The 11178-nt window shown below is 49.4% G+C and overlaps 1 long non-coding RNA gene across 1 annotated transcript; it reads right to left on the reverse strand.

Moving 5' to 3' along the window:
- Positions 1-7042: 7042 nt before the first annotated feature.
- On the reverse strand, positions 7043-9336 carry LOC146445294 (uncharacterized). The gene is made up of 2 exons (XR_014851632.1): positions 9172-9336; positions 7043-8810 (listed from the first exon to the last, which is right to left on the reverse strand). It is a non-coding gene; the product is annotated as an uncharacterized LOC146445294 (long non-coding RNA).
- Positions 9337-11178: the final 1842 nt, after the last annotated feature.

Here is an 11178-nt window from a genome sequence, read left to right on the forward strand (position 1 = left end):
ACCAGGGGGCTTCATGTGTTCTTTGTCTTTTCAAAGGCAATAGAGGTTGAACAATTACCAGGGAAAATTTACATAACCCATTCTGTCATTTGGAGCTAAGGCAGCTCTGCAACAAGCCCTAGGATCAGCTACGCCACTCAAGCCATGAGTCAGACTCAGCAAAATAGTGGTTTTATGCAGTCATATACATTTTTCTCTTCTTAAGGAGCTCTTTGTCTGCTAACCACCCAAATCCATGGTCCTCTTTGTCAGAGTCCATGGCTCATTTCAGCATCTCCCAATGGAAACAGTGCTGGAAGCCTGTGGCAAACTTTGGTGATCTTACATGGTCCACCCCAGCCCAGGGGCTGAGTTATGGAATGAAGGGGCCTTTCCTGACCTAGGGGAGGTCCTGCACAGCTCAGGGGGCCTACACACAGTGCACAACCCACATGTTCAGCCTCTCCAGGCACTTTTCACTGGAGGAGCAACTGGGACCAGTCCCACCTGGCTGGGCTGACCTGTCCTCACCAGATTTAGGCAGAGCTCAGGCAGCTATTCCTCTCATCCTCCAAAACCAGTGGCACTTGGGGAAAATGCGAATGCCACAGCTCTCAGCTTCTCCTATGAGACCTCTCAGCCTCCTGCTGCAGGTAACCCAACCCAGTTTAAATCTTGGCCTCACTTAGCAGCAGCCAAGCAGATGGAGGGGCTCATGCTCAGGAAATAGCACCTTTCTCATCTTTGGAGACTCCACCAAAGGCAGTGGGGGAGTGAAAAAATGAGCAATATTTCAGTGGGTGTATAAGAAGGAATAAATATTACAGCAGCTGGTTAATGCATAGCCTTCCACATGAGCATGATAAGATTGAGTCCTAAATTCCCTTTCTTCAGTTCACTGCACGCACACACACAAACTCCCTCCCTTCTCCTTAGGAAACTGAAAGAAAGGAAAAGCAATAATAAAATATTTCAGATGAGAGAGAAAGAATTTTCCATGATTGAGAACATTTAATGGGAACCAGCTGCCTGAGCAAGACCAAAGGCTGATCCTGCTGGGGGTTTGTTGACAGTGTGACTTTCCATAGGTACCTGCTGAGGAAAAGGGAGGGATGCTCAGGAGACAGCGCAGAGGAGGAGGAAGGTGAAGGAATGTGCTGCATAGCGTTTTACCTCCACACAACCCTGTCTCCCCCTTTCCTTTTTTCAAGAGACTCTCCAAGCTCTTGGAGAAGAGCCATGACAGGACAAAACAAAAAAGCATGAGTGAGTGTGGTGCGAGCATGTGGGTGGCTCTGAGTAAAAGAGGGTAGGTGGAAGAGAGAGGAGCCCAAAAGTTCAGTGCATGAAACAAAAGCCAACTCTGGCCCTTTGTTCCCCTTCCTGTTCTTCCTTGCAACCAGACAGCTGCAATTAAGATGTAATTGATACACCAAGAGCTGATCCCTTGTGCTGGTGCTCCCTCACCTCCTCCTTGCCTGTCTGCCCATGATGGCAACAATGCTAGGCATGAACCCAGCTGTGCAGAGCTACTGTGTGGCCACCAAACCCAGCCAGAGCAGCCAGAGTAACCCACAGGACAAGGACTTTTAATGGTGTGAAATGTGGTTTCACACAAAGTTCCAAGTTCTCCTTTCTCCTGTGGGGAATAGCTGTCTGCATGGACCTGCCCATGCTGCCAGCTACATGTTCATGAGGTGGTGGGACCCAGCTCATGTCCTGCTCCCCCTGTGGCCCCAGCCCCTCTGGAAAGAGCCCTTACTCCTGCAGAACCTGGTGCACTACGTGGTCCTATGCTCAACTGGCCCAGGGCCCTGATCTTGACCAAAGTTCAGGCTCCCAGTTTTTGAGAGATGCACTTAGCCCTATCCCTGTACCCAGGGATATTCACTTCCAGTTCAAAGCTATGGAAATTAGCATCAGGAAACTTTGTCAGCTGCCTGCTCTGAATAGTGATGCCTGTGTAGATCAGGGCTTCAGGTGTACAGAAAGATGAAGAAAATATTTACACATTGAAAACATAATAAAAGTTTTTCAAAATGCTCCAAAAGATTATCTGAATGGGCTGATTTTCTATGGGGTAAATACTGGCATGGAAACATATTGCTTTGTTGGGCCACCTAGCTATTCTTTATATGAAAGTCATCTTTCAACTAGAAGAGGTAGGTCATGTTGGCAATGGTTTTGCCCAGCTTTTCCTGGTCTTTGTACTCTGGTTTCCATTATTTCTGTTCACAGCCTTCAACAGAATTGTACTTCCCAAGTTTCATCAAAAGCCATGAGCCCTGTTACCCCAAATCAGGAGCTAGGCCTCACCATCATGATGCACTGTGCATGATACCCCCTGTATATTTTAATCAGATGGGTTTATGCCAACTTTTCAGCTACAAGGATTTATACTTTCCCACCACAGGAGAAAGTCCCAGCCCTGGAGATTTTACTTTTTCAAACAGGCAACAACAGCAAAGGAAAATGCCAACAGAGTCACTGGGAAGAGAGGTGGCATCTCCACCTGTACTGTTTGTCCGGCTTTCTGAACACCTGAGATTCCAGTGTTTAACAAAACAGTGCCCACAGACCCTGCTCCCCTCCAGGAGGGGTCTGGCACCCCCGTGGTCTTTCCTCAGTGTGATGGTAGGGGAGGTAATGCAAACCCGTTCCTAGGTGATGCTCTGGCACGGACTGTGAGATCTCAGCACAGCTGTAGCTGTAGCTGCAGGCTGGGGACAGCACTCCCTGTTGCAGAGCTCTGGGGAGGAGACATCATAACAGTGTGGGGTTGAGAAGAGGGAATGAGCTAGCAAGCTGTGGCACGGATCTGATTTTCCATTCAATAACCCCACGGTAACTCAAGAAGATGGTAAATGGCAACTGCAACAGCTCACTAGCAGCCTAACATTTCCTCATGGTGCTCCTGAGGTGTGGAAAGATCTCTGCAGAGTGAGGCCCATGAAGGGGGGAAGCATGCAGCAAAAGTTTTGGAAAATTGCCCTGCAGCCTCCTTTGCCATTACCCTTCCCCTCAGCAGTGTGCAACCCCCTTCTTTTCGGTTCAGTGCACTCGTGTGTGTGGGGGCCCACAGCCACAGGGACAGGAGCTGCTCCTTCTTCACCTGTAACTTCATCTGCCACTTCTTTTTCCAAAGGAAGCTGCAATTAAACCCCAAGCTCCAGTGCAAGGACAGTTTCCAGGCTTGGCTGTCCCTCCCCAGGGGCAATGCAGCCTGAGCAGCAGGCTCTTGCCACGGAGCCCCTGCTGCTCCCTGAGTGGGACCACTGCCAGTTTACATTAGCAGCCAAGTGACCATCTGGTACAAAGGCAAAATATGATTATTATGTTTAGGTGCACACGGTCTTTGATGTAGTGCCCAAAGGTAACAATAAAGCATTATTAAGTTTTTTCAATTATGTGGATCGTGACAATACTATGACAAGACTGTTGGAAACAACCTTCGAAATGAGGTGTGGGAGGCTAGCAACACCCAGCCACATGTTGCTTCTTAATCCTAGTCCCACTGATGTTCATGAAACTTCAGCTGGTGTAAGGGATACGTGTCACAGCTGCTGGGGATGCAGGATCCTACCCCAGGGCAGCCTCAGCAAGGGGCTTTTAGCAGAATTCAGGAGATGAGGACCCTGCCCTCAGCAAGCCCATGCTGCTGCCCCACACATCGGTCTCAAGCAGCTCTTGCCTCCTCCTCACACCTCAGTTTCCCACTCCTGGAGGAAGACATGGATCAGTTCCTCTCACATGCTGCTGAGCATCCTCCCTCTCTCCGCTTTCTCCCTAACCTCCCTCCCTTTTTAATCGGGATTTGTATGTGGGTTTCCAGGCTTCCTGGCTGTCCCGTCTCCTCTTTCTCCTGCATTGCTTTGATGTTAATTGTCTCCAGGGCTGGAGCGCTCCTTGGCTGATTAAGTCCAAGAGTCCTCCCTGGTTTTGTTGACCCATGAATGGGGGCCTCTTCAGTGCTCAGTGGAGTGCGGGCTCATTGCCCCTCCTCCTCCCCCCCATTCGGTTTGATGGATTAATCGTGCTGTGTAAAGGAAAGTGGGGTGGGAGGGGAAACTGAAGCAGCGGGAAAGGGGGGGAAGGAGGACGGGAGAAAGGGAGCAAGAAAGAGAAGGACCTTCAGCAAATGCTCGACTGCCCTTGCTTAAAATAACACCGTTTATTTAAGCAGGTCAGGCACACAATGGCTTGAGAGGGGCTGCTACTCAGATCATGGGACCCTGCGTATGCTGAGTAAGAGGCTGGAGAGGGTGTTAGCCAAACTCTGAAAGCTGGTCTGTTCTTACCCGATGTCTCCATCTCCCCCCAACACACACACACACACACACACACACACACACACACACACAAACACGTGCGCACACTTGCACCTCCTCTTTTCCTTCTCCCTCCCCTTCAGACACTGGAGTCCTTTGCCTTTTTGGCAGTGGCACGGCTACGAGCCAGGAATGGAGGGGCTCTGAGAGAAAAAGGGGGCTTCAGCTGCTGCCCTGGACCTGCTATCCTGGCATGCAGCCAGGAGAGGAGAGGCTGCTGGCCCTACAGAGTGGGCTTCCCACAAGAGTCTGTGGTGAAACAGATGCCAGCATTTCAGAAAGACTTGTCCCTCAGCCCCAGCTGCCTCTGCTGCCTTGCTGATGGCCTAACTGCTCCTGCTGAGGCACAGGGTATCTTGCAAAGCTTTTGGTAGAAAAACATGACTCCTGCTCCTTTTTTGAGAAAACAATTGGTTTCATTCAGAGGTGAGATTTGAGTAGCTGGGGCAAAAATAGCAATATCAGTGTGAGCTGGCTGAATGGTCTGCTGACTGTGTTAGACTTGCTCTTTGCTCCATGGGGGATAGAGTACACTTCCATTATCCAGTTGCTGGGCTGCCCATAACCCAGCCTTGCTCGTGGTCTGCAGCATCGCTCGGTGTAGCAGTCCTTTGCCTCTTTGTTCTGTCCCATCTAGGGATGTCCTGGTCCCTTCTTACCAGGGATGGCCAAACTAGGTGTCAGGAGGCAAGGGGGAGCCCCACAAGTGCCTGGCCCACGCTGACAGCATTGTCTCTTGCAAGTTGCTCTGGTCTCCAAGCCTGGCCAATGCCAGCAGCCTCTTTTCCCTGAGCAAGATTGACCCAGTCCTGAACACATGTACAAGAAATCCCAGAGGGACTGCAGTGGAAGCCTCTTCCTTCCCCACCTCCCCCTGCTCCAACCTCCCATGCTGCTCCCATCCATAACGAATGCAGAGTCAGGCTCAGGAAATGAAAAGGCACTCCCCAAGAGGGACCTGTGCAATTTTCCAGCCTCTCCCTCCACTGCCACTTCCCCTTCTCCATCCCCCCTGCCCCAGTTTTCCCTGGCTGATGGCAGCGAAGGGCCGTTGGTGTTGGCAGGGTGCTGCCGGCTGCCTGGCAGGCTCTCCCGGTCAGCCTGCCAGGCTTTTCAGGGCTCATTCTCACTTTCCAGAGGCTGGAAGTGCAGAGCAGGAGACAGGCTGCCTTGGCAGCCTCACTGTTTCCAAACATTGAAAGGCAGAGAGAGAAAAGTCTGCTTCTCCCGGCTCACCAAAGCCACCACCACCATGGATGCTGGCCAAGTCCGCCTAAAAATAACCGCGGTGCTACCGGACACACGTGCTTCTCAGGGACAAAGCGGGACAATGCATCCCAGGGCAGCAGGGATGGAGCAGAGCAGAGCGGAAGGAGAACTTGGGGCTTTTTCCTCCATCCCCCCTCTCACAAAATAAAGCTGCCTGTGTTGTCCCAGCAGTGCCAGTCAATAGCAACCAGGGACGTCTCTCTCAGTTTGTTTTCACAAGAGGGTTCCAAGCAGTACAGCTCAGAATAGCTGCAAATTGCCTTTTCCCAGCTGGGAGCACCTCACTTCCCATTGTGCTCACATGTGTGAAAGACAGCGTGGCAGGCATTGTGGTGTAGGTGACTCTGGCCCAGCACTGCAGTTGCCTGAAGGTAAGATGTCCCCCATCTCCACCTCCACCTCCATGAGATGTGAGATCTGCTGGGATTGCCTGTCCATCTGGCGGCTGTGACCCCGACTGGTCCACCCAGAGGTGACTGCAGCACATAATTAACAAGTGGACTAAGGAGAAAATGAGAAGTGTGTGACTGGCACAAGAGTGACTCTGGCCTCCAGGGAATGTGTCTCGCTGTCTGTGCTGCCCAGCTTCAACACAGGGGGCCAACAGGGTAGGTGCAAATACATTGTGCTTTTCATCCATCAGCCCTTGGGCAACCACACTGGTGCCTCCAGATCAGCACATGACACACCAGGTCCTTCCCACACTCCCATGTCCTCTACTTTCAGTATAGACATCAAGTCTGACTTTGGAAGCAACTCCAGAGCTGCCCTCCAAGTGCAATCCAGATGCACTTGGTTTGATGCAGATATCCTCTGCTTGTAAAGATACCTGCCATGTGTTTTCTGCTTGAAACAGGAGAAGTGAGAGGAGATGTAAAACCAGATGTGTGATCCCGGGCACTCTCTTCCTTCCTGCTGTGGCCAAGACATGTCCTGGCCCCAGCTGGAGGGTCAGCACAGACAAAACATCCAAGTTCCCCTCTTGGCAGGAGGGCAAGGGTAACTGGAAAAGCAAAGCTGTATTTTACCAGCAGGAAAAGGCAAAGTCCTGAACACTCTGAATGTTTCCATAGGCTGGAAGAGGCTCCACAAGCCCAGGCTGTCCATGGAGCTGTAACACACCTTCTCTTCAGCCCCTGCCCTCACTAAGTGCTTCTTGGTGGGGGGAAAGCTGATCACAGCCAAAGGCTGAACAGCAATCTCGCCTAAGTCTGATAGATATTCTGGGACACTTCACTTCCATTAAAATAGTGCAGAAAGAAGCAGCAGGTTGGGTGTTTCTTATCTCTGCAGACAAGGCTCCTTTAAGTCAAAGTAATTCAGCAAAATTGATGTCAATTTGCTAAATGTTTCAGGTGACCCAAAGTTTTGGGGTTTGGCACAAAAAATCCTACCACAAGAAAACTGTTTCAGCTGAAACAGTTTTTCTTGCTCTAAATCTAGGGAGTTTTGGCTTCTTTCTTGCCTTTTCTTTCTTTTTTTTTAGTTATGAGAGGAAGGGAAGAGTTTTTAAAGAGGGTTTGGCACAGTGAATCTCAGTCCCAGCAGATACATACTTGTTTGTCTATTTACAATCAGGACAATCCAAACCCATTAGCAGATGTAACTGAGTTAAGACATGAACATGAATTTAGAAAACAATATGAACCATCATTTGTAAGAAAGGCTTGGAGGCGAAATCCAAGTAATTGATATCATAAATCCCTCAGGACATTGTTGTGGGGTTTTTGTCACCCCAGAAGAATTCAGGATCTCTTGCTTACATGCCTGTACCTACTTTTGAGGCATAACTCTGGACATTCGTGCTTTCAAATGTCAATGTGTAAGCTAAGGCAGACATTATTTGGCATTTGTTCTGCTCCCGAGGTATTTCAAAGAGTATTTGCCAGATCTCTGAGAAACTGCTAAGTGCTGAAGCTCAAGTGAATGATGTTTTAATTTGGTCTGAGGGCTTGAAAGAACATCTTGAAAGATTTAGACAAGTCTTAAAGAGAGTATGAGAAAGAAACTTAAAACTGAGCTATAAAAAAAGCCTTATATCTGATGTAATAAGTTATTTAAATGAGGCATAAATTGAGCAAAGATGGTTCAATTGGTAATGTGCATGAAATGTTGAAATGTTTAGCTCTGCAAAACAGAGTGGATTTGTGACAATTTATGGAGATGATAAGCTGGTTTTGACAAAATTAATTCCAAATGTTCAGGGAGGGTCTGATTTTGCAAGGTGGCGAGCATTTATTTTTTTTCCTCTCATCCAGAACAACACTTAAACACATGCTTGGTCGTGCTGACTTGGCTTGTTTGCTTCTGGGGCGGGATGCTACCCAACACAATGCTTAGAGGAAAGGTCATGTCTTGATCCTGTCACAGGGACCCAAGGAGTCTGCCAAGGAGCCCTCATGTCACTCACCCTCCATCTCAGCTCCATGGGTATAAAACAGGCACAGGGGTTTTTGCCTGTTTTTTTTTACCACAGCAGCTTTGGAAATCAAACATTTGCTGCTGAGGAGGTTTGCTGGGATGCCGTTCCAGAGGGGTCATCACCAGGACACAGATGGAGGTGGCAAAGTCACAAAGGGGCCATCACAGTGGGAAGAGTGGCATGGCTGGAGGAGACACCTCGCTCGTGTGGGGCACTGGCAGGCTGGCCACTGGGTGAGGGTCCACAGCCTTGCCATCTGAGAGGGAAAGGGAATTTGGAAAGCTGGGCTGAGACCAGGCTTCTGCTGCTGCCCTCCCTGAGGCAAACCATCACAGCCTGCCTCACACTGACGAATGCCAAATATAGGCCACATAACACATGGAGTGTCCCACTGCCACTGCTGCCACCTCCTCCTCCCCAGCTCAGGGCCGGGATGGCTCATGCCTCGTCAAGGTCCCTAGAGATTACTTTTCACATAAAATCAAGTACACATACATATGATTGCTAGAAAGAAAAACAGCTTTCAAGAACGAGCCCGCAGAAAAGGGGAAAAATACCCCAAACAAATGCTCATTCCTTATAGTATTACTTCTAGTGCAGGCACATAATAGGCCAAGAGATTTTCAAGAGGAGACAAGGTCTCCCTAACAGGAGGGACTCCTCCCTCGACCCAGGTTTTTCTGAGCTTGTTTTTCTCCAAGCAGCACATCACAAAGCCATCTTCCCCCTCTTCCCCTCCTCCCCAGCCCAGGTTGTAAAATAACGAGTTTCTTGTTATTCTTGTTATTGCTGAATGGCAGAGGTCTGGAGCCCTGTGAAGGGAAGGGGGCAGCCTAATTAGGGAAACGAGAGCCATCCTTAATGAGCACTCCTGACTAGGTGGGGATTTAAAGAAAAAGGAGGGGGCAGGGGGGAGAGAGGTCAATTCGTACAGCTTTCTCTTCCCTACCCCCAGCTCCCACCCCTGCCCTCCCCTCCTCCCTGTAAACCTACCGCAGTTTGGGGTCTGAGCATGGGGCCTTCTCTATATCATTATTGGTTATTAAACTATATTCTCCTGTTTTGCCTGACTTCATAGGGGGTTGATTGGGTTGATTTCATTTCGCCTCCTTTGCTAATTTTATCCTGTGAAGGTATGTCAAGTGTTTGACTATTCCCATCCCTAGACCTTACCTTGCGGGTGCTCTGGAGTCCTTTCTGGTTGGTATCTCATCAGCAGGGTGGTGCCTGAGGAGAAATGACAGCCAGTTGTACCAAAACCCTCCAGCAATACCCAGAATGGTCTGTTGGGTGTGCAAAACATGCTACATCTATGCAATGCATTGCTCCATATTCATGCTCCACAGATCACCATTGTGGTTCCACTTGTGCCTCCTCTGGACAGTGCAGACAACACTAATGTCCCCAGCTATATAAGTGAAAAATGGGCTCTACCTGCATGCGATGCAGCTTGGCAGATAGATCTGTCAGGACCTTACCTACCATGGCTGGGCATCTTTGTCATTGGGGTAAACAGCACAGCCTGATCATCAATATTTGAGATGCCCCAGATGTAGTGCTGGCACCCCATAATTCAACATTAGTTGCTTGCTACATTCTCCCTTAGTAGGAATAAGCCTCCTGAGTTCCCCTGAGTTCATCCTTTCCTATATGTACATTGGCAGGAGCTGAAAGCCCTGAGTGTGGAAATTCGATTGCAGAAACTTTCTCATTCCACACCCAACATCTTGAATTTCTCTCCTGTTCTGCTTTCCCTCGCTCTGCCTGAGCTGTAACCAAACGCCCCCGCTCTCTGTGAGGCTTCGTCTCTTGAGCCCTCAGTGCTGTGGAGATCTCCTCCATCTCTCCGAGGGAGACAGCAGATAGAGCAGGTTGCCAGGCACACCCCATCTCAGAGGATGGCCAGGGGTGTCTCCCAGGGCCTGGTGCTCAGAGGTGCCCTGGCAGAGGCTGGGAGCACCCAGGGATGACTGGGTTTCTCTTTGCCAGCCTTGTCATCCTGAACATGCCCTGAGTCGGTGTTAGGCTGTCACCTCCAGCAACTCCTGTGATGTTATTTGCAAAGATCTGTCAGAATCCATGCCCAGTTAAATCATCACATGCTGAAATGCTTAAACAGGCTTCCAAGGAGCAAGCTCGCAGCCAGAAGCGTGGGAGGAACGTAGTCTGACAGAAAGGAAATAAGCAGGGAACATTTTACCCATAAAAGCACTTTGCTTTCTCTTTGCTTCATAAATCAGCTTTCTCTGATCTCATCCAAAAAAAGGCAGTTAATTCCCCACTTCTCCCTGCCTGGGAGATGTATTCTTTTCTGTATTTGGGTCTTGCCTCAGAGAAATTAAGAGACCTAATTGTTTCCACTGCTCCTTCCAAAATCAGGGAACAAAATAACATCAGAGCTAAGGCCCTGGGCCACACCTCCCAAGGTGCCAGACTCTTTCTTTTGGGAGGCAGCGTTCTCCCCACCTGCAAGAGCCAGGTGTCCCACAGGGATCCCTGAACGTGGGGACATTCCTGTCAGCACCCAGCACCTGAAACCTCTGCCCTAGGCATCATTGCTAAAGGCCAGGTAGAGCCAGGTGAGAGATGAGCGCCCCACACTTTTTGGGAAGAAGTCACTAATGGGGTATTCATGCTGCCTGCGGTGGAACAGGTCAGGCAGATAATTATTCACCAGCAGGAGTAAAAGATGTAATCAGCCAGCAGTGCATGGCCCCAGAGTAAAGACCTGTGCACAGCCATGCAGATTCCCTTCGTGTACTGAGCACACAGCATTCCTCCAAGCCTACCAGATATGTGGCTTTTTATCAGATCCACTTCTCTTCTCTGTTTATAGCTTGAGGATGCCAGGGGCCCTCTGGACTATAGTTTGAACTAATTTAGCATTTTTTGTGGGTGAATTCCTTGGATTACCAAGAAAGTCTTGGCTCAAGAGCCAGTTCCTTTCTATTCCTGCCCTAACATGCAGGCTTGCTGGTACTGTCTCCTAGCAGAAATGACCACACATCTCCAAAGCAGACAGCCTTGACTTTACAGCTGCCTCTGAAGACCAAAGAAGAATAGAAAAAAATAAAGTAAATTTTACTTCCATCACTGGGTACAGAGGATGTGCTCAGCTTGCACTCCTGTTATTCTCCTGAAAATGCTTTCTCTGCCTTGCCAGAGGCACTTTACCCTATG

This window comes from Lichenostomus cassidix, chromosome 1 (assembly GCF_008360975.1).
Source record: "Lichenostomus cassidix isolate B80296 chromosome 1, HeHo_3.0, whole genome shotgun sequence".
In the NCBI taxonomy this organism is placed as follows: Eukaryota; Metazoa; Chordata; class Aves; order Passeriformes; family Meliphagidae; genus Lichenostomus; species Lichenostomus cassidix.